Consider the following 23,044-nt stretch of genomic DNA (forward strand, 5'->3'; position numbering starts at 1 on the left):
CAATCAGCGCATCATGTATTACCTCACTTCTAACCAATCATGTGCTAACACTCGCAGTATAAAAGATTGGTACTTACATTTGTCTGAGTTCGCGGATGTTAACGCTGCCAATTACCTCCATCCTCCCCAACCACCACCCAGATGGTACCTTCCCCTTCATCCTCCCCACCACCACAAGGATGATCCCTTCCTTTACCTCCAGCGGGTTGGCTGCGCCCCTGCCTTCGTCTTCAGGCAGGATATGCAGCTTCCGCTACCCTCGCATTGCGCGCTAAGGACGGGGCCTACGCCAAAGAACTTTATGAATTTATGCTTGCTGGGCTGTTAATAAATATACGCTTGTTATATCAATTTATCTCCCGAGTCTTTCTGGTAGAACTGTGGTTTTCATTACATAATTCGTTACATTTATATAGCGCTTTTTCTGAGACCTCAAAGCGCTTTACATAGAAGGGGGGAATCTCCTCAACCACCACCAATGTGGCATTGTTGTGATAGTATATTTGTTTCACTAATATTCAGTGGATGTTCAAGACAGCTTGTATGTTGTGGTCCAGGCAAATACATCCTCTCATGTGAGAGCCTGGTCTCATTGGTGGCATTCCTCATACAGAGCAACTGAAGACACACAACAATACACTCTTATTTTCATTCAATACTGGACAATCCTCTGGACACACCTGCAGTTGTTTTGCTCCTCTCTGTGTTGTCTTTTCCTCGCCCTCTCTCTTTCCTGTTCTCCTCCTCATCTTCTACTTGAATATAAGCACTGAATTTTCTTGGGAACAGATGGGTCCCTGCCTCAGTCAGTACATCATGTCCAAATCATAGCAATCTGCCAAGGCAAACACGTGGAATAGATATGAAGTCATCCAAGAGCCTGAGGCGTTTCAAAGCAGTTTGCAAGAACGACGTTTCCGAGTATTCACTTACCCTCGTACTTTCGGAAAAAGCTTTGAATAGCACTGATTCTTCGAGTACAGTCTAGAAGTGTTTACCTACCAAGGAATTATTCCAGATTCATCTGTTAAAGGTTTAAGAGTGTCATTTTTGCGCCAATATTTGGAATGGCAAAAATAAAGATTGTTATCTGAAAATTCCCAGTGTGAATTCACCTACTTCATTTTAAAAGGCTTCAGATAACTCCAACCTTTTAAGATACAGAGCGAGAGGGATGAATCAGTGTTCATCTAAGGGCAGCCCTTCGCCTGGGTGTGCAACATTAGCAAACGACATGTGTGCGATTCATTGCCTCTAAGGCACCTTGTCAAGTTTCGCATCATAGCACAAGGTCCAGAGCAGTGTGCCATATATGGAGGGATGCATTCGGGTCCAGTAGTGGATAACAGAAAAGGGAGGACTGTCGGAGTGATTTATTCAGATGCAAAAGAAAGAGAGAGGGAGCAAGAGAGAGAGAAACCTGCAGATTAGAAAAAAAAAAAGAAAAAAAACTGTCAGCTACACCTCCGGGTCGCATCAAGGCAGTGAGGTAGAAAGCGGCGAGACAGTTGTTTACAAATGCATCCGTTTGTTTGCTCTTCACCACAGATGGGAATTAAAAGGCAAATTAGGGCCGATGCGGTGACGGTAAGTGTAAGGATGCAGATGGAGAAGGAAGGATGCTTTCTGCAGGATGAGATGTCATCGGGGAATCAACACCAACTATCAATCAAGCAACATCAATTTAGCTACATTTAAGCATTTTTGTCATTTATGTTGGAAATATAATGTAGAAAATGACCTGAAAAAGTATATAACGGCCAGTCAGAGATGCCAAGAAACCTGTGTACAGTCAGATGATCCCAGATCTTCTGAAATAATCAGGACAGCATTGGAAAACAAAGCAGTAATTATAAAATGGATAGTTCAGACCCTGAATTCTGATTGGATGATACATGATCAAAGCCATTGTAAAATGCTCACACACACAAACACATACACACACACACACACACACACACACACACACACACACACACACACACACACACACACAGTGAAATGCACATCAGTTGATAAACAGCTTACAGCAGGCTAATTAGTTATCGCCTGGCAGAATAATTTGTTCTGATTAATAACAATATATCAATATTATAATATTATTTATACAAACATAACATTCATTTAATGTAACTTTTTATTAACATTTAGAATGATTTTTAAAAACATTTATTATTCAATATCACTATAGTAAAGGACCAGTACAGTAGGATACTAAAGGTGATAATTAGCCTACTTCAATTTCTAGTTAACATGTGATTTTTAACATTAATGTGAATTTGCAAAAATTTCATGGCTTAGAACGCCTACTCTGTCATTGTAACAAGGAGCTCGGTGTTCGAAATCCCACCACAGTTTATTACATTTTTTGGTTTCACTTTATTTTGATGGTCCCTTTAACACATTCTTTTGACGTTTAACCTATTAGTAGAATTAGTATTAGTAGACTGGTATGGTTAGGGTTAGAAAAACTTTACATGTTGTTGCAGAGTTACTTATAGTCAGTAGAATGTCTGTTAGAGGATCATCACAATAAAGAGTTAGCAGATATTACGCAAACAGTCTACTAATACTCTGAGAGTTAGTTGACATGTAGTTGCAAAGTTACTTATAGTCAAGTCAAGTCAAGTCAAGCCACCTTCATTTATATAGCGCTTTTAACAAAATAGATTGTGACCGTGAGAAAATAATATTAATCAGTAGGGATACAACAATACAGTTAGCCCACGGTTCAAAACTCGTTTTTTTAACCACGGTTTTCGGTTCGGTTCGGTTCGGTTCGGTTCTGATGGCTTGACACATAAGAGTGTTTTTTTTGTTATTCTATGCTTAGGCAATAGGAACAGTAAGAGGTTAAGGAGAACAGAAATAAAAACGATTTATTGCAATACTCGTTTATTTTACTTAAAAGCTAAGAAAAGTCCATTAGTTCCTAGTGTAGGCCTATTGTATAATATACAATTAACACTGACATCTCACAGCTGCTGGTAGCCCATGTACAAACTGGGGAATACATAAATACCTACATTTTGAAAATAAACATACACGTGAAGTTAGTAGCCTAAACATAAATTGACCATTTCAAATAAACATATTTGTGCATTCAGACAGTGATATTGCTGGGTGATGGTGCCGCAGATGTGCAGTCATGTTGGAAGTGTTTCCGTTTGAGTAGGCTACACATGTAAAACAATGCTTGCACACAGTAATTTTTTTTGTTTACCGTTTTTTTTTTTTTTCTGCATTATACTCAACACTGTAAAAAAAAACTGTAAATTTACAGGAAACTGTCTGTATTTTTTACAGAATTTTGCCGTTTTGTCATTATACAGTGAATACCTGTTATTTTACAGATATTTGTTGTAATTTAAAGATCCACTATTAAATTTACAGGTAATTGCTTTTATTGTGGTTTTACATTAATTTAACGTTTTTTAAAGGAAATTATCTGTAATTTTATAGGGTTATGTGTAATTTTACATAAAAAATTAAGTAATATTTTACAGATTATTTCTGTGGAATTAGAAAACAAAGAAAAATAAGGTATAACTGCAGAAATCAGCAGTCACTTAACATGTTTTCCTTAAAGATTATTAAGCATGTGGGGGTTAAAGTGAGTTTTAAGATTTGTCCACACATTAGGCAGGCCTATTTAATTATTTATAATCTTTTAATTTTGTCTTGCAAATAGATGTTCATTTTGATCATCATTTGTATTTGCCCGTAAATTTCATTTAGGCCTATATTTTATGTCTTTTATGAATCGTTTTTCCAAATCTGCGTTGCTGCACATTGCGTGGCTTTGTGTGCGTTTGAATGTGTGTGTGTGTGCCCGGCTGCCCGCGCGCGCGGCCGCGCGCAGATTCAAATTATCCGCCATTACGTTTCGTTGCTTAGTCCCGCCCAGCCCACAACGGTTAGCTACAAATCTGTCTCTGTCGTCGATCTGTGTCAAGGGCAAGCGGGAGATTTGAATTCAGAGCTATAATCGTATTCGACAGAAGCAGCCGTGAGCAGGAGCGCTGCTGAACACAGATTAGTTGTAGTCTGGTGTCAGTCAGTCCGGATTAACGCGCCCTTTTTCAGTGAGCCTGGTTCGTCACAGCAGACCGCATCCCGACCGATCAACGGCTGAGGTAAGAGTCTAATACTACATGTAAATGATATTTTATATTACATTTGTGTTAAGTGGTTAGACTGTTTCCATGCTAACGTTAGCATTCTTAAATTATGTTCAGTCATAACTGGCGTCGAGGGCAAAACACAAATGCAGCATGGGTCTTTTCAATTATCGATCTGTGTTAAGAAAGATCAGTTGAACCCACTCTAACTTACTTGTTAACTTATAGACCTAAAACAATCTTTAGTAGACTTGTTATTCATATTAAAGTCCATAATTGTGTATAAAATCTTCGTTATGATAGTCAGTAACATTAAACCAATCTCTTAAATGGCGGGACATTTTGAAACCATGTCTGGAAGCTGAAAACTTTATTTTTCAATTTATTTTTATTTTTTTTGTAAACTTTTTTTTTTACTTTATTTTATTATAGTAAAATTGTAGTAAACACGTTTTTAGCTGATTTTTTTACCATTGTAATAGCCACAGTTTTACTAAAAATAGGCCTACTGTGTTTCTTTTGTTTATTTCGTAATAGTTAACATGACTAACTTTATTAAGACCGTTAAGAAATCGAAATACTGTCTGTAACTTAACGTACTTGTTGATGATACAGGAAAGCCTAGAACAGGAAGACTAGAATATGAATACAACATGATGAACCCCTAGGTGTATCTAGGTCTAGGTCACAGTAAATCATATTCATTTAATGTTACTTTCTATAAATGTAACTTAGCTAAAATCACATGGCAGCTCAAAATATTACTGCTGGCCTTTCCAGCTCAGCTTCAAGATCATAGTCAGTTGAGTTTTTGCATTGTCCCAATGGAACATATTCTGACATGTGTAAATCTAATACTGAGTTTTAAAATAACTTGTGTGTGTGTGTGTGTGTGTGTGTGTGTGTGTGTGTGTGTGTGTGTGTGTGTGTGTGTGATTTCAGGTCACGTGGAAAGCAGATGATCATGGCAAACAAGGTATGGGAAGAATTCATTAAAACATAAAAATCATAATGGTTCTGATTCCATATGTTCATAACAGTCTTCTGATTCCATATGATTGCACTAAAAGTATGCACAAGGTTTGGATTTGCTACAGCAAGATTACGATTGTGTTAGATTCCACCCATCTTTCTTTCTTTTTTTTAACTAGGCTCTGTCATTTAGAAACATGACTTTTCCTATCACTAATATCTTAATGACACATATCTCTACCTTTTAATCCAGCCAGATGATCTGACGGTTGCTGCTCGCATCTCAGCCTACCTGATGGAAAATTCTTGCTGGATGAATGACCTTCACCTTCAAATCAGCCTTGCCAAGACAGAACTGCTTATGGTTCAACTTTCAGCCAAAACATACTTGCTGTGATCCTGCTGATTTGCCTTATCATTAGGAGGATCAGGCCCTTCCTATCGGAGCTACACAACTCTCTTGTTCTATCCAGACTGGGCTATTGTAATGCTCTCCTGGCAGCTCTTCCAGTATCAGTCAAACCTCTGCAACTGATCCAGATGCTGCAGCAAGAGTTGTCTTTAAAGGTAGCCCTATGCCTAAACTCACTGCTTCAGATCTATGTGTCCTCCAGAAGCATGTGTTCTGCAAGTGAACGGCGCCTTGTGGTGCCATCATCCCAAAGAGACACAAAACCACTTTCACTGACATTTACCTGGACTGTTTCCTGGTGGTGGAATGACCGGCGCAACTCAACACATTTTCAAGAAACTGCTAAAGATCCATCTTTTTCATAAACACTTCACCCAATAATACTATATCTTTGTAAAAAAAAAAAAAAACCTTGCTATGTGTACTGTGCGACTAACTGGGACTTGTCACTGCACTTGTTGCTTTTTATTATCTTTAATTATTATCTTAATTGGTTAGTCACTTTGGATAAAATGTAATTGTAAATGTTAAAATAAGTTATACTGTAAAGGTATACGGTAATTGCTTTTTATTGTGGATATATTTACATGTTCTAAATTATATACTAAGCATCTATTTCCTATCAATCACTTATCTTGATGTTTAGTGTTTGTTCAATTACTAATACTGTAAATATGCAGGTATTCTGTACTCATACATTTAGTTAATTTAAAAGAAATTGACTGTACATTCGCTATTATTAAGAACTTAATTAGAGATGTTGTGAAATTGGATCGGTACAAATAAAAATAAAAACTGTAAATTTACAAACATTTGTATTTGAATTTATGTACTTGTGTGCATTTTTTATACATAATTTCATTGTTATTTTACACAGAAAAACTATATTAAAAGAAAATTACTGTAGATAGACAGCATTATTATATAAAATAATTGTATAAAACCTTAAATTTACAGTATTTAATTGTTTTAAAGGTGTATATGACTTTTTTTAAACGTTAAAATCCCAATAATTACATAAGATTTTATGTAATATTAAAGATATAATCTGTTATTTAATTATGGAAAATTACTGTATTTTAACGAGATTGTTTTTTGCCGTTATTTTACGGTAATTTTCTGGCGCCCCAGCTGCCGGAATAATACCGTTTTTTCACAGTTTTTTTTTTTACAGTGAACGGCAAAACCGAAATGTCCCCACACCACGGATTTGAAAGACGCCGGCGCTTCCTTGTACTGTTGCCTCACTTAACCGCCACTCGCCATGTTAAAGTGTGGAATGATGGTTAAGCGCCCCCTAACTTTAGAGCATAGTGATTTAATATTTACTCGCGGGGAGGAGTATCCTCATCTCAGCTCACAGCTTACAGGCACACACAAACAGTCAATTCGGAGAGAAATAAAACGCACATAAATTATTCAAACGTAAAACCGAAAAAAACGCAATTCACAAGGGCGTATTGAACCGTGGATGTCGTACCGAACGGTTCAATATTATATTGAGAATTGTGGCATCCCTATTAATCAGTAATCTGCCCCCCTGTAATAATAGTTTTGCATGCTCATTTCAGTTGGAATACAAGTTACAACACATTATAAATTTGAATTTAAAATTTACTTTGCAACTGTTAGAAAAGTATGTTCTACAGTATATGAACATGGTAGTATGAATGAAATTCAGAAGCACTGCATCCGCCATGTTGTTACTGTCACGTGACCTACCGACATCAGTTGTGTCGCTTCAGTGCCTTTCACAAATTCGCCGTGGGCTCATGGGATAGTAAAGTGTCCATTGATTGTGCACTTCAGAATTTCGCCGGAAGTAGTAGGTCATCCGGGTACTTTTGCCTACTGCTTTCGAATACTATGTATTTGGACATACTAATCTGTTGGTGTACTGTTTTTTGCATACTATATGGTAGGGCGGTATTAGATTTTAGAAGCAAATGTGACATAAAATACATTTGCTGAAGCAACCATGCCATTTTAGCTTGATTCGAAGAGTCTTTGAGGTCATTTGTCATTACTCATATTTCACAGGAGTCTTGCACATTTCACATCACAAGAACAATGCTGCTGGGCTACGGTGGGCTACCGAGCAAGTAAAAAAAAGCCAAACTTATGGAACTGGGTATGTGATGCAAATCATGCTCTATGGTAAAGGTGTTTTGAGGTAATAATATAGTATTGTGCAAGGAACCACCTGAAAATAAGTCTTTATTAATCAGTAATCTGCCCCATAATAATAGTTTTGTATGTTTTGAAAAATTATATTGCAAAACATTTAGCAAAAATATCACCACAGGTAATATTTTTTCCAATGAGTCTGTGAAGAAACAATGGGTTCTATTTGCTTTTGTCGAGTCACATTGTGCTACTTGCGTCTTGTATAGTATAGACAAGGTGTATTTATTTCTTATTTATCTTAATTTATCTTTTAAAGATGTTTAACCATTTAACATTGCTGTCACAGATTGATGTTTTATATCAACTATCCACATGGCCCTTTAGTTTATTTAGTGCATGAAAAATCTATGTAAACATACAACAAGAACTATTTGCAAAGGTGAGAATAGGTTAAAACATCGTCAATATGCACAACAATCTCAGAAAAAAAGGACATAAATATTTAAAACTACCACTAATATGAAAAGTACATTAAAATATGACTACATAAAAATAATATATATAGTACTAAAGTTAACAAAAAAAATAACTAAAGTTCCCTTTCGTGGTCACTACGAGTTACGTTAGTGACGACGAATGGGGTTTCGCTTAGAAAGCTTCTCACCTTCGAGTATACACAACGAGCCAATGGCAAGAAAATGCCATGGGTCTGCGGAATTTGCATAGCGTAAGTCCGCCCCACCTCGTGGGTATATAAGGAAGTACGCTGGCAACATGCAGATATGTTTTCGCTTCGGAGCCAAGAGTTCTCTTCACTCCTACAGCCATTCTGAATCATCCAGCTCTTCAGTGTGTTGGTGTGACGGCGCATTCCAGCGAGATCACATTGCCTGCTGCTGATCTGTGCAGTGCAGCTCGCCCGTGTATTTACTGGATGTGGGCATGTGATTCATCTGCCTAACGGTCACGAGCGCTGTTTCGCGTGTTGGGCTTAATCACGCTCGGCAGCGCTCGTGGATGAGTCATGTTTTCATTGCGGGAACATGACCATCACGATGTTCATAGATCGAGACTCAATGATCTCTGTGTGAGAGTCCCCTCTGCCACACCCCAATCTATCTCTTCCTCGAGAGGGGATACTTTGGCTGGTGGCCAGGGTGATCTGAGGGTTATGGTGTGGCATAATACCGGACGAGCTTTCCTCGGGCCCCGCCCCCCTCCACATGGCAAACCGTGGGGCTTCCGTGTGTGCCTGGTTCCTCTCGGGGACTCAGTATTTTCATTCGGGGCTCCAGCAGATGGTGTCATGTCACTCACAGCATCACAAGGCGGGCTTGATTCCTCTGGAAATTAGGATTCGACTGTGTTGCCTCCCTCGGGAGTGTCCGCGTTAGTCGAGTCAGATCCAGAGCTGATGGCCTTGCTTTCCCGGGCAGCTGAAAGCATCGGTTGGAGTGGCACCGCCCTCCCCTTGAGCGCTGTAGGCTTGATGATTGGTTCCTGGGCACGTGTTGCTCTACAGCTCTTGCCCCCAGTGCCTTTCTCCCAGACGTGCATCAGGACGCCTCCGGCTTGCGAGAGTCCCTGTGACTTATCGCGGCCCGCAGGCGTCATCCGCCTTCGCTGCACTCGATTGCGTGGCGATCATGGGCTGTTTGTGCTCTGTCACTATCGTGGCACAGGCATGCAGTGCTGTGTGTCGCCTTCGCCCTCACGGCAGTGCTGACCCGGGAGTTCTGTCAGACCAGATCGCCGTGGAACGCTGGTCCTTCCCTGGCCAACACTGACAGAATGCGAAAACTCGACCATGCCCCCACGCAGGGACGCTATGCCTCCCATGTCCGGACTGGTCGATCCGCCACGCACACTACTGACCTCGCTCTACGGGCGACATCGGTACCTGCGTGGTCCAGGAATGGGCTCAGCCAGGTTGATGTGAGGGGGTCTGAGAATTCATTTTCTCAGCTCCCCCATGTCCCAGGCTGGGCTCCTCGGCGGTGTGGTTGAGGACTGTACTCTACAGTCTTCGACCCCCCAGAAGCAGACTGAGGCCTTCTGCACCAACGGTCATCTGTCGGTGCGGTCTCCTTAGTCTGCTTCCCGCCGAGGCCGCCTCCCTGTGGCCCCTCCTCTCGAGCCTTCTCTGGCCCCGAGCAGGAGAGGGTTGCAGGAGGACGGCACCGCCCGTCTCCGCCCCTTAGCCGGCTAAATGCCTGGCTAGGTAGCACTCTTGAGACGGGCGGCTTGCTCTGCGGTGTGGTTGAGGACTGCGCCCAACAGTCTTCGACCCTCCCCTGAAGCGGACTGAGGCCTTCTGCACCAACGGTCATCCGTCCGTGCGGTCTTCTTAGTCTGCTTCCCGCCGAGGCTGCCTCCCTGGGGCTCCTCCCCTCGAGCCTTCACCGGCCCCGGGCAGGAGGAGGATGCAGGAGGGCGGCACTGCCCGTCTCCGCCCCTTAGCCGGTCAAACGCCAGGCTAAGCAGCACTTTCGAGATGGGCAGCTTGGAGTTAGCGCTCAGTTCTTCTCAGGAGCTGGTAGCAGGGAATCTCTTGTTTCAAGAACTGATGCCCCTTCCTCCGAGTCCAAGAGGCTGTGGATGACAGTGCGCTCCGCTCACGAGCCTCGCCACTCTCGTCCCCCTCTGTTGCCAGACCCCTGCCAGAGCACGCCCTGTGGAACGCTGGTCCTTCCCTGGCCTCCTCTGGCAGGATGCGGCTAATGACCGTACCCCCAGACCGGGCCGCTATGCCACCCACGTCCGGGCCGGTCATTCCGCTTCGCTGCACCACCACGGGTACGTCTATGGTTCGCATGACGCTGCTGGCACAGTTCTTGGGAGCCTGACTAGAGCTCCCAACCTGTTCCGCTGGGTTGCCCGAACCATCAGGCTCGGCTATGCGATTCAGTTCGCACGGTCTCCTCCCCGCTTCAGGGGAGGCCGCTTCACTATGATCGAGACTGTCCCTCCAGCCGAAATGAGGTCCGGGCTTTACAGCCCCTACTTCATTGTCCCCAAGAAGTCCAGTGGGTTATGGCCAATCCTGGACCTCCGCGTCCTGAACCGCTCCCTTCACAGGCTGCCGTTCAGGATGCCACGGCCAAACGCATTTTCTATGTGTGCGGCCACAGGATTTGTTTGCAGCGATCGACCTGAAGGACGCCTACTTCCATGTCTCCATTCTACCTCGACACAGACCGTTCCTAAGGTTTGCTTCGAGGGGCGGGCATACCAGTACGCGGTTCTCCCATTCGGGCTAGCCCTGTCTCCTCGCGTCTTCACAAAGGTTGTCAAGGCAGCCCTTGTTCCTCTACGGGAACACGGGGTTCGCATCCTGAACTATCTCGACGACTGGCTGATCCTAGCTCACTCTCGAGACCAGGTTTGCGAACACAGGGATTTAGTGCTCCGGCACCTAGCTCGTCTGGGCCTTCGGGTCAACTGGGAGAAGAGCAAACTTTTCCCCGTGCAGAGGATCTCTTTTCTCGGTATAAAAATCGATTCGGTCGCCATGTGCGCACAGCTTACGAGCGAGCGCGCACAGTCACTGCTGACTTGCCTCCGTCAATTTGAGGCCAAGAGTGCGGTTCCACTTAAACTATTTCAGAGGCTCCTGGGGCATATGGCATCCGCAGCCGCAGCAACGCCAGGCCAGAGTGTCCTTAGAATGAGTTTCCAGGCATGTTGTTGTCTCAACAGATGCCTCCACCACGGGCTGGGGCGCCATGTGCAATGGACATGCTGCCACGGGTACCTGGACAGGACCCCAGCGCCTTTGGCATGTCAGTTGCCTCGAGTTGCTGGCAGTACGTCTGGCTCTGCACCGCTTCCGTGCGTTGCTCAAGAACCAGCACGTACTAGTCCGATCAGACAATACCGCGACAGTTCAATACTCCCGCCTTATGTCGCAACTTGCCCGCCACCTCCTAATATGGAGTCAGAAGCATCTGAGGTCGGTTCGAGCCATTTACATTCCAGGAGACCTAAACTGTGCAGCCGACGAGCTCTCACAGTTAGGGTTAGGGTTAGGGTTAGGGTTCAGCCTCTCCCTGGAGAATGGAGACTCCATCCCCAGACGGTTCAGCTGATTTGGGATCAGTTCGGGGACGCACAGGTAGACCTGTTTGCCTCCCACGACTCGTCCCATTGCGACCTGTTTTATTCCCTGACCGAGGGCACGCTCGGCACAGATGCATTGGCGCACAGCTGGCCGCAGGGCCTCTGCAAGTATGTGTTCCCCCAGTGAGCCTTCTTGCACAGACCCTGTGCAAGATCAGGGAGGACGAGGAGCAGGTCATTTTGGTTGCCCCTTATTGGCACAACCGGACCTGGTTCTCCGAACTAGTACTCCTCACGAAAGTACCTCCCTGGCCAATTCCTCTGAGGAAGGACCTCCTTTCTCATAGATGGGGCACCCTATGGCACCCTCATCCTGATCTTGGAACCTCCACGTGTGGCTCCTGGACGAGGCAGGTTTGAGTACCCTACCACCAGCGGTGGTGGCTACCATCACTTCCGCTAGAGCATCATGCATGAGACATGCCTATGCGTTGAAGTGGAACCCCTTCGTCAACTGGTGTTCTTCCCATCGTGAAGACCCCACGAAATGCCCGATCAGTGTCGTGCTTTCCTTCCTGCAAGAAGGGTTGGAGCGAAGGCTGTCTCCCTCCACCCTGAAAGTGTATGTTGCCGCTATTGCCGCACATCACGATGCAGTTGAAGGTAAGTCTCTGGGAAAGCACGACCTGATCATCAGGTTCCTGAGAGGAGCGATGAGACTGAATCCTCCTCGCCCTCCTCTCGTTCTTTCTTGGGACCTCTCAGTGGTGCTAACTGCCCTGCAGAGTGCTCCCTTTGAGCCTCTGCAATCAGTGGAGCTTAAGTTCCTGTCAATGAAGACAGCGCTCCTGGTTGCATTGGCCTCCATTAAGAGGGTAGGGGACCTGCAGGTATTTTCGGTTGACAAAGGGTGCCTGGAATTCGGGCCGGCCTACTCTCATGTGATCCTGAGACCCCGGCCTGGATACCTGCCAAAGGTTCCCACCACACCCTTTCGAGACCAGGTGGTGAACCTGCAAGCGCTGCCCTCGGAGGAGGCAGACCCAGCATTGGCACTGCTCTGTCAAGTACGCGCCCTCCGTGCTTACGTAGACAGAACGCAGTGTTCAGGACCTCAGACCAGCTCTTTGTCTGTTATGGTGGGAAGCTGAAGGGAGAGGCTCTCTCCAGTGGACACCATTGCTTTGGCTACCAGCAGCAAGGTCGACCGTGCCCCCTTGGTTTCTTCTTATGTACTCGCTTCAACCAGCCGGAACTAGATTCTGCTCAGGTGTCTTCGCTTGCTCGCCATTCCTCTCCACGGATGGGATACGTGTGATTATTCTCCTCAGGTGAGCTTTCCCACAGGCCCTGAGTTCCTCCAGTGCTGTTGACGCCAACGCCAGAGTTATGCCACTTGGCTAGGTGCCTCCATGTACATGGTTCCCCCTCTGGGCGACCCCCACGTGTGTATTTCCACTGTAAGCCTCTCTGAGCATGTGTCTTTCCCTCGGCAAGCCACCTTGCCACCCCTGGGGTTGAAATATTCTACCTGTGGCTGGACACCCCAGTGATTTTCCATATGCATCCCCCTCCGGGTCATATGTGTATTCCTAAGTGTATTCCCCCCTTCGGGCAGGCAATAATTGCATATTTCCACTGAGATATGCTTCCCAGTGTACCTTTGTATTCCTGTGTTAAGTAGGAGTCCTTCGTCCGTGCTAGCCTCACAACAGGGAGCTCAGACTTACGCAGGGCACTGGAAGACAGCCGAGGTGGCGTGATTAGATTGGGAACCCCATTCGTCGTCACTGACGTAACTCGTAGTGAGTAGGGAACGGAGACGTTACGTCTCCCTGCCACTTCCGCTGTACCGCTGGAACGCCGGAGTTCAGTCTCGGCTCCTCAGCGAAGAAACATATCTGCATATTGCCAGCGTACTTCCTTATATACCCACGAGGTGGGGCGGACTTACGGTGTGCAAATTCTGCAGACCCATGGCATTTTCTTGCCATTGGCTCGTTTTGTATACTCGAAGGTGAGAGGCTTTCTAAGCGAAACCCCATTCATCGTCACTAACGTAACGTCTCCGTTCCCTACTCAGGGAACGAGGGTTACATACGTAACCGAGACATTTTTAGACCTTAAAAACTAGGGGGAAGTCCTGATGCCACAAAACTAAATAACACATATGCTGAATAAAAGTGATGGAAAAGAAAAATCCTTTTATGTTAAGTTATGATCTGCTTATTCACAATAGCTGCAAAGTAAAGGCAAACTGCCAATTATCACCTGTTGTTTGAAATTAAATTTTCAACATGAATGTGTAAGTGTTTGGAGTGTCCATATACTTTTGGCTACTTAATGCATTTCATATGCCACAGAACGAAGAAGAGGAGAGAGAGTCACACATCTGAAGCATATGCCAGACAATGGTTATTATGCTAATTTATGACTGCACAGGGAACATTACCCTCCAATACAGATAAAAAATAAAAAATAAAAAAAATGACCAGAAAATGGGCCCAATTGTTTCTCCATAAAAGTGAAAATTTAGAAGGGTTCTTTTGTTAACACAGTGCGAAAAAGACTATCAACAGAACACTGCATAACATTGTGTATGTTTTCATTTTCAGTACTAGGATAATAGCTTCGTAAAGGTTGAATCTCTGATTATAGCACAAATATTGAAACAGGGTAGAACCGGTGGCATGTTATTTTCACGCAGTATGAAAAGAATAATAGTTTCCCAGGAGATTTGGCATCGCTGCCCAGTTATCACCTGCCTTTGAGCTGTTTATAGAAATGTTTTATAAGTCGGAAGACAGTTACTGTAGGTAGAAAATAATTCACAGCAAAGCTCCTCACAGCAATATACACTCAAAAACTTCACACTCAGAGTGCAAGCCATGCATGATTTATTGAATTTGACATTGCATCTGTCGTTGTCGTGCGTATGTAATGGAAAATCAGTTGTCGTTAAGCAAGATTTGAAATGTTCCTGTCTGTATAAGAGGAAATATTTACAATGCAAAAGTATGAAGGGACTATATATATATAGTTTCGATTTTTTTTTATCATAAGTGTTATCAATAAGGCTAATAATATGTAATTATATGTAATATATGTATTAATATATGAATGATATTCTGTGTTTACTGTGTTTATATACTTGCCAATAACAACATAAAATATTATATATTTGATAATACCCTAACCCTTTTATAATACCCACCCCTAACCCTATTTTTGTATTATTATTATTATTTTAATTTTAAAATTTTTTTTGGGACAAATGCTAGCTAGATAAGTTACTGCAGCCAAAGCAACAGGAATGAAGCTTCCACTCCCCAGGAGCAGTAGTGTCAGCATGACTTACACTCTTCCAGAAATAGACTACTAATAGGAGGTGAGGATGTCAGCTTGACTTGGGTCAAAGAGAAAAAGAGACTTGGGAGATTTTACCTGCTGTGTAAACCTGTGTTTTTGATCTGTAGGGGCAACGTAGGGCACTTTTACACATTTATCTTTTTGAAATCTGCTTTGGGCCACTTTCAAACGTGGTTATACATCTCTCCTGGTGCTCGTATTCAGTTCTCCTATTAATTGAGACATTTTTAACATTGCTTTTCAATGAAGCAAGATAGGCTAGATCTGGTCTGAGATCATCACTTGGTTAGTGAAAACAATGTGTTTGAGTCATGTAGGAAATAGGGTATAATTGGTAAATTGATCTAAAAGTTAATTGTGTATTGATCTGAAATTGATTAAAATATTACATTTGTATAAAATGTGAATTTGAGTAGATTTGGTGTGAATGAATTACAAAGTAGTCCAATATTAATGGTCCCACTTCACAATGGAGATTCGTTTGCCAGGGTGCAAACTACTGGAGAGCTAGGGGGAGCTTGGCTCCCCTTAATAAGACATGGGCTTCCCTTAAAACGAGATTTGTGAAATTTTGGGGGGTCTCAAAAATATTGACAATGTGTTATTTTGACGTGCAATTTCAGTTTTGTGTAATGTGATCATCGTGGATAATTATGTGTAACATAGCAAAAATATCATTCATTCATGCATGATGGCGATTTAAACCTAATTCACTTCAATAAAGATAATTATACATGCCATTCTTGTCATGAGCATTAAGCTATGGTGGCGCTGCGGTGCAGATTCGTTGAAAAAACAAACATTGGAGGCCATTGATCTGCGCACGAAGTCCTTGAAATCCATTCTGTGTTGAGGTAAGGCATGTTATTCCCAATTATGTGTTGTGGCTGGGTTGTTATAGGTCTGCATGACTCTTGATGTCTTAAGCCTAATTGAACGGAGGAATTATGGTATTCTTCTGTAGCCTGACAAGTAATTTAAAGCTGCCGTCGGCAAAATTTTTTGATCATATTCAGTGAAATTGACACTATAATCCGACAGAACAACATAAATAAGATGGTTTTAGAAAAAAACCCGAGCTTCTAACTCCACCTGGAGCGTGTTATTTGTTTTGCAAAAATCCACCGCTCCCGGATCATCGGGTCCAATCAGCGCAGGGGGGTGTGAGATCTGACTGTCAATCACAGGTCGTGCACACGCCACAGATCCCCCCTCACTCGCGCACGTTAAAATCACATGCACACGCCACGCCTGAAGTTCGCCTGGAGATTGCATGAAGCGTGATGGCGGAGAGAAAATCTACTAACAAGCTTCCAATTCCTCGGTTATTGCTATCTATGGATAGATTAGCCAGGGCAGCCTACCTCCGAGTCCATGGTGTTGATAGATGCTGAAGAGACGGACGCGTTCACAGAAAATCAGGTACACACGCACAGTGACGCACTGACGAGCACGACCTCGATGGGAGGGTGCTCGCTGGTAGTGGGGAGGGGCATGAGAGTTGTAAACATTCAAAATTTTGGCAAATCGACCCAATCTGCCAGACTTGCCGACGGCAGCTTTAACCGTTGTTCTTGTGAACTCAAAGACAACCTATTTATAGACAATTTGTGGGTGGCTGTTTGACCTATCAATTCGTGTCGATAAAGTATAATAGGGTAAATCCTGTATAGTGATTTATCCTATATAGTGCTTGCATAAAGCAAGTAGTGCATACACTTGTAGTGTATGTACACTTGTTTCGTCTGTGAACCGACGAAACCTGCGCTCACTTTCCCCCTCCCATCTCTCCTCTGCCGTGTCATCCTCTCTTCCCCCACCCTCACAATTCTCATCTCTGGATGTGAATACCGCAACGGACACCTTATGCTCCACTCTAATCTCTTCTCTAGACATTATCTGCCCTCTCTCCTCCAGGCCAGCACGCACTACTCCCTCTAACCCCTGGTTATCTGAGGTTCTTCGGGAACACCGGACCAAACTCAGGGCAGCGGAGAGGAAATGGCACAAATCAAAAGACGCATCTGACCTGAGTATGTATCAATCTCTCCTCTCCTCCTTTTCTGTTGATGTTCATGCTGCAAAATCTTCATACTTCCACAACAAGATCAACAGCTCCTCCAACACACGATTACTCTTCAAGACATTCAACTCTCTCCTCTGTCCACCTCCACCACCTCCCGCCTCCTCCTTAACTGCTGACGATTTTGCGACCTTCTTCACCAACAAAACAACAGCTATCAGCAGTCAGTTCTCAGCTCCACACACACAGGAACCCAGACCGACCCCTTCCACAGCCAATACCCCTCTGTCCTCCTTTTCTTCGCTAACCGAGGAAGAAGTATCTACACTTCTCCTCTCCAGTCACCCTACCACCTGCACGCTTGACCCCATCCCCTCACACCTTCTACAAGCCATCTCTCCCACACTTCTACCATCACTCACACACATCATCAACTCATCCCTCCACACTGGCACCTTCCCTACAGCATTCAAGCAGGCTCGGGTTACTCCACTGCTCAAAAAACCAACGCTAAACACATCATTGGTAGAGAATTACAGACCTATCTCTCTCCTACCATTCATTGCGAAGACACTTGAAAGAGCTGTCTTCAACCAACTAACATCCTTCTTGTCTCTAAACAACCAGCTGGATGTCAACCAATCTGGCTTCAAGAAAGGACATTCAACTGAGACTGCATTACTGTCAGTCACAGAAGCCCTACGGATCGCAAAAGCTGCTTCCAAATCTTCAGTCCTCATTCTCCTGGATCTGTCTGCTGCCTTCGACACGGTGAATCATCAGATCCTTCTGTCCACCCTCTCATCACTGGGCATCACAGGAACTTCACTCCACTGGTTTGAGTCCTATCTCACAGGTAGGTCCTTCAAGGTCGCATGGAGAGGCGAGGTATCCAGAGCACATCAGCTGACCACAGGGGTTCCCCAGGGTTCAGTTCTTGGTCCCCTCCTCTTCTCCATCTACACCACATCACTGGGACACATCATACAGGCACACGGTTTTTCCTACCACTGCTATGCTGATGACACACAGCTCTTCCTCTCCTTTCAACCAGATGATCCCACAGTAGCTGCACGGGTCTCAAGCTGTCTGGCGGACATCTCCACATGGATGAAGGAACACCACCTGCAGCTCAACCTGGCAAAGACTGAGCTTCTCGTCCTCCCTGCCAATCCGTCTCTACAGCACGACTTCACCATCCAGCTAGAGTCATCATTAATCACCCCATCAAGATCGGTCAGAAATCTTGGAGTAACGTTTGATGACCAGCTGACCTTCACAGATCACATTTCAAAGACAGCTCGATCATGCAGGTTTGCACTGCACAACATCAGGAAGATCAGGCCTTTCCTAACTGAGCATGCAACACAACTTATCGTCCAGGCCCTGGTCATCTCTAGGCTTGACTACTGCAATGCCCTTCTGGCTGGACTCCCAGCATGTGCGACCAAACCCCTACAGATGATCCAGAATGCTGCAGCTCGTCTTGTCTTCAACGAGCCCAAGAGGGCCCACGTCACTCCTCTGTTCATCTCTCTGCACTGGCTACCTCTAGCTGCTCGCATCAAGTTCAAGGCACTGACGCTTGCTTACAGAACTATCACAGGCTCAGCTCCCTCCTACTTTCACTCACTCCTACGAGTCTACATCCCTACCAGACACCTACGATCGGTCAACGAGCGACGTCTCGTGGTTCCATCACAGAAAGCCACAAAATCACTTTCCAGAACATTCTCATTTACAGTTCCATGCTGGTGGAACGCTCTCCCCACCCTCATCCGGAATGCAGAATCCCTGACAACATTCAAAAAACAGCTGAAAACCAATCTCTTCCGTGAGCACTTAACCTTATAGAAAAAAAAAAAAAAAAAAAAAAAAAAAAAAAAAAAATCCTTTCCCTTTGAAACATCACTTATCAGGCTTATGCTACTCTGAATAATACCTGAACTTCGTATTTTGAGCACTTCCTGCGTTGTTGTTGCTTTTGCCTCTTTATGATGACTCGCTGAACTTAGTCCTAATTTGTAAGTCGCTTTGGATAAGGGCGTCTGCTAAATGACTAAATGTAAATGTAAATGTAGCTATTATATACCTTTGTAAGTCATTGTAAGCTGTTGTAAGGCACGCGCAAGCGCACAAACATTTTTCATATTTAAAAATGTTTGTGTGTTGCTGCGAGGGCCTGTGTGTGTAATAAACAAAGTGTACACACGTTGTGGACCCGCCGATAGGCGCATATTACTAATGTGCCATATTAATATTGCACCATTGCAGTCTATTTCAGTTGCCTCAAAATAGCAACGCGCCAACAATGCGCCTTGAACACACCTTGTTTTCAGACCAGCACGGCCATTGGCACACAAATGGGCGCAAATGCATTCGCTATTAAAACAAAGTGGCACAGGACGTGAAAATGATAACTGCGTTAGGCTGAAACTAGCAAAAAACACTTGCATCGCGCCTGGCGCCGCATTTGATAGGGCCCCAACAGTCAATTTACTAAAGGCAGGATAAGGGCCTGTTGACACAGAATGTGATTTGACTATTAGAAACGCAAGATGCAGGTCAGTGGAATGAAAAAAGTGCAAAGTCCAAAGATACATTTTTTAAAAGTTGAACTTCTTTTAACTTGAGCGCCACGTTTTTAGAATGCCATATCATGTGCGAGATGGTGCAAAAGACATGCGATGTGAGCGCAACGGTCAAACGCGTCAAGCTAGTGCATGTTTACATTGAAAAACAATGGAAAATAGTGCAGTGGAATGCAAAAATGCATTCTGCGTGTTCACACCAAACACGTTTTTGCTGTTAGAAATATGTGATGCAGGTCAGTGGAACGAAAAAAGCACAAGGTCTTCAAACGTATTGCTTAAAAGTTGAACTTCTTTCAACTTGAGCGCTGCATTTTTAGAATGTTGTGTCGTGCGAGACCAGAGCACATTAGTTAAAGACGTCCATGTCTTCCACATTGTGTTTACATTGAAAAACAATGGAAAAGTAGCATGTTGGAATGGAAAACAAGTTCCGTGTGAACGGCCTCTAACATGTTTTTATAAAACATTCTAATTACTACAAACAAGCTGAAGTGGTTATTTTCAATAAGTATATATTTAAATGGCTACTTTAAAATATATTGCTATATTCAAGTATTTGCATACGTGAAAATGTGTGCTTTATTATTGTCTTTATTATTATTATATCTAAAGTACATGAACATTTTCCAAAAACCTGATTTCAATAAGCTTCATCAATTAACCTTAATTGACAGTTGTATGAATCAAAAAACAAAACACGGTGTTAACCTTCCATTATTGCAATACATTCTGATTTTTAGAATCAAAAGGTTGCTCAGATACCAGAGCAAATTTGTTCAAAAGGTTGGGATCAAAATGGGTCATCTGATGACCTTTTTTTTTTTTTTTTTTTTTTTTTTTTTTACAAAGCCATTCACAGAGGTTGGCTGATTGCTAGGATGGTCCCAAGGTAGTAATTTACTATCAATGTGCAGAAAAAAAAGGTAGAGATCAACTGTGACCCTTAGTAAACTTTCGGTTGGTGTAATTCTCCTAAGTTATGGAACCAAATCTCCAACCCATAAAATGGCCCAACTATTCACCACACCTAATCAAGCCTCATCCAACCAAGAAAAAAAACAAAAAAAACAGAGAGGCGAATATCAGTCAAAGTTTGATTATACTCAATTACTATGGTAATTTCATGCTGGGGAAAAAGAGAAAGGCAAGGATGTCGAAAGGTGACTACGGAAGAGGTGTTAAAGAGGTGTTATAAATTCAAAACTCTGACCAATGAAAATGGGAGAATGTTAAGGACACTTGCTTAAAAACAAAAATCATTTTTCATTAAAGGTTCACCCAAAAATTCTGTCCTCAATTACTCACCAAACTGTTCCAAGCCCATAAGACTTTGGTAAATCTTCAAAACACAAATCAAGATATATTTTTAATGACACATGAGAGATTTCCGTCCCTTTACTTTACTGAAAGTCCAGGTAAACAAAATGTAGAAGATTCAAAAAGGTCATAAAGGCATTGTAAAATGAATCCATATGAAACTAACCATTTATTCCAAGTCTTGTGAAGCGATACAATCTCTTTATATGTTGAATAGATTTAATTTAGGCTTTTATTCACTTTTAAACACAGAGGACATCACATATGGTAAACACAGAATCTCTCAGGTTACATTAAACATATCTTAATTTGTATTTCGAAGATTAACCAAAGTTGGAACGAGATAAGGAATTTTCATTTTTGGGTTAACTACCCCTTTAAATGCTAAAGAAGTCAGATGTTGTGATTACATGTAATTCATTATTTTGATTCTCATTGGAACTCTCATCCTAAATAAGGTTGCAATCAATCATCAATTCATAAGTCATCAATGCCCATAGAAAATTAATACACTGTAATATTCATAATTCAACACAATGGCTCTTAATTGCTCTTTGTACATTAAATGCATGCTGTTCATTCCCAGTTCACTTTAAGATAACTTCCTGCACAGCTGGTCCTACAAGACAAAAGCAGAATAAGTGTTGAGGAAAGCCATTATTTTTCCATGGTTCTGGGAAAAAAACAGCTGCATTAATTTGCCTCTAAATAGATATTATCAGTTATAAAGAAAAGGACAGGACTGTGTTCATGGAAAGGTTACCAGGCTTGTGTGAGCATAAATGGGTTATTTATGTTATCCAGTACTTTTCTAATCTGTTTTGCAGTGGCTTTTTTTTTATAAACAGTAAATGTGCCTGTTTAATTTAAGGACATATTTTGTGTATGTGTAGCAGCCTTTTCAGAAATATGACATGATCAAACTAATTTAAACGTTGTTAAATATAACTTGAGTATTAAATCAATAAGATGGAAATAAAGAGCTAAAGAACAAAGTCATTGCTTGAAATGTTTAGTCCACAGACATTTTTATATTATCTTACTAATTTATGTGCTTTTATGAAATATGATGGAGTGAGGCAAACAAAAGGAGTGTTCACACGTGGAAGGTTTGGTTAAATTAAAATGAACTTTTTTAGGTAAAAAGTTATTACTATTCAAGTCAAGTCACATTTATTATTATAGCGCTTTTTACAATACAGATTGTTTCAAAACTTTACTGAGATAACAGGAAAATAATGCAACAAAGTTTGTTTCCAGAAGAAAATAGCGTCACAGTCCAGCTTAATTAAGTTTTGTGATGTTTAATTTTTGTTGTAAAAAAGTTATTCATTTAGTTCATTTATATATATATAGCCACTCTGGAGAAAACTGTGATGTCATCGTCCAGCTCAGTTCAGTTCTCATGTAATGGTGTCAATGCAGGCAGATCAATATTATTGTTGAAAATTAAATGAAATGTTAAATGTAATGTCCCCAACTAAGCAAGCCAAAAGCCAATGGCAACAAAGGTGAAAAAGGCGAAAAAGGTGACAGTGGCAAGGAACCAAAACTCCATCAGGTGGCAGAATGGAGAAAAAAACCTTGGGAGAACCCAGGCTCAGTCAGGGGGCCAGTCCTCCTCTAGCCAATGAACGAACAGTGTATGATTATGATTCAAGCAGCATTATAGGTCAGAAGTCAGATTGGATTGGAACAATCAGAATATTATCCAGTTCCATCTGGTTGAAGATCGAAGTCACGCCGGTATGGAGATGGGTTTGTTGAGGATCAGTGCGGATGGCTGTCGAGTCGATGAGGCCTTCACAGGGGGCAGTCTAGTTGACACAATCTCTGCTGACACTTCATGGATGCGTTGTGGTCGTGTCTAGGAGTAGGTCCTCCATCTGATCTGGATACGGCCTGGATCCGGCTGACTACATTATGCGTTGTGGTCGTGTCTGGGCGCAGATCCTCATGGCTCTGTTTTGTTTGTGTTGGCCATGTGCTCTCTAGTCCCGCCCCCTTTTTTCAATTACCATGCCTCCTTGTTTAGACCTTGGCTTGTTGA

General features: G+C 42.8%; 1 long non-coding RNA gene across 1 annotated transcript; it reads left to right on the forward strand.

The window, feature by feature from the left end:
* Positions 1-4,090: 4,090 nt before the first annotated feature.
* On the forward strand, positions 4,091-6,229 carry LOC309507483. Its single transcript, XR_014209156.1, has 3 exons — positions 4,091-4,136; positions 5,064-5,097; positions 5,347-6,229. It is a non-coding gene; the product is annotated as an uncharacterized lncRNA (long non-coding RNA).
* Positions 6,230-23,044: the final 16,815 nt, after the last annotated feature.

Source organism: Leuciscus leuciscus (genome assembly GCF_965113295.1).
Source record: "Leuciscus leuciscus genome assembly, chromosome: 10".
Taxonomy (NCBI): Eukaryota; Metazoa; Chordata; class Actinopteri; order Cypriniformes; family Leuciscidae; genus Leuciscus; species Leuciscus leuciscus.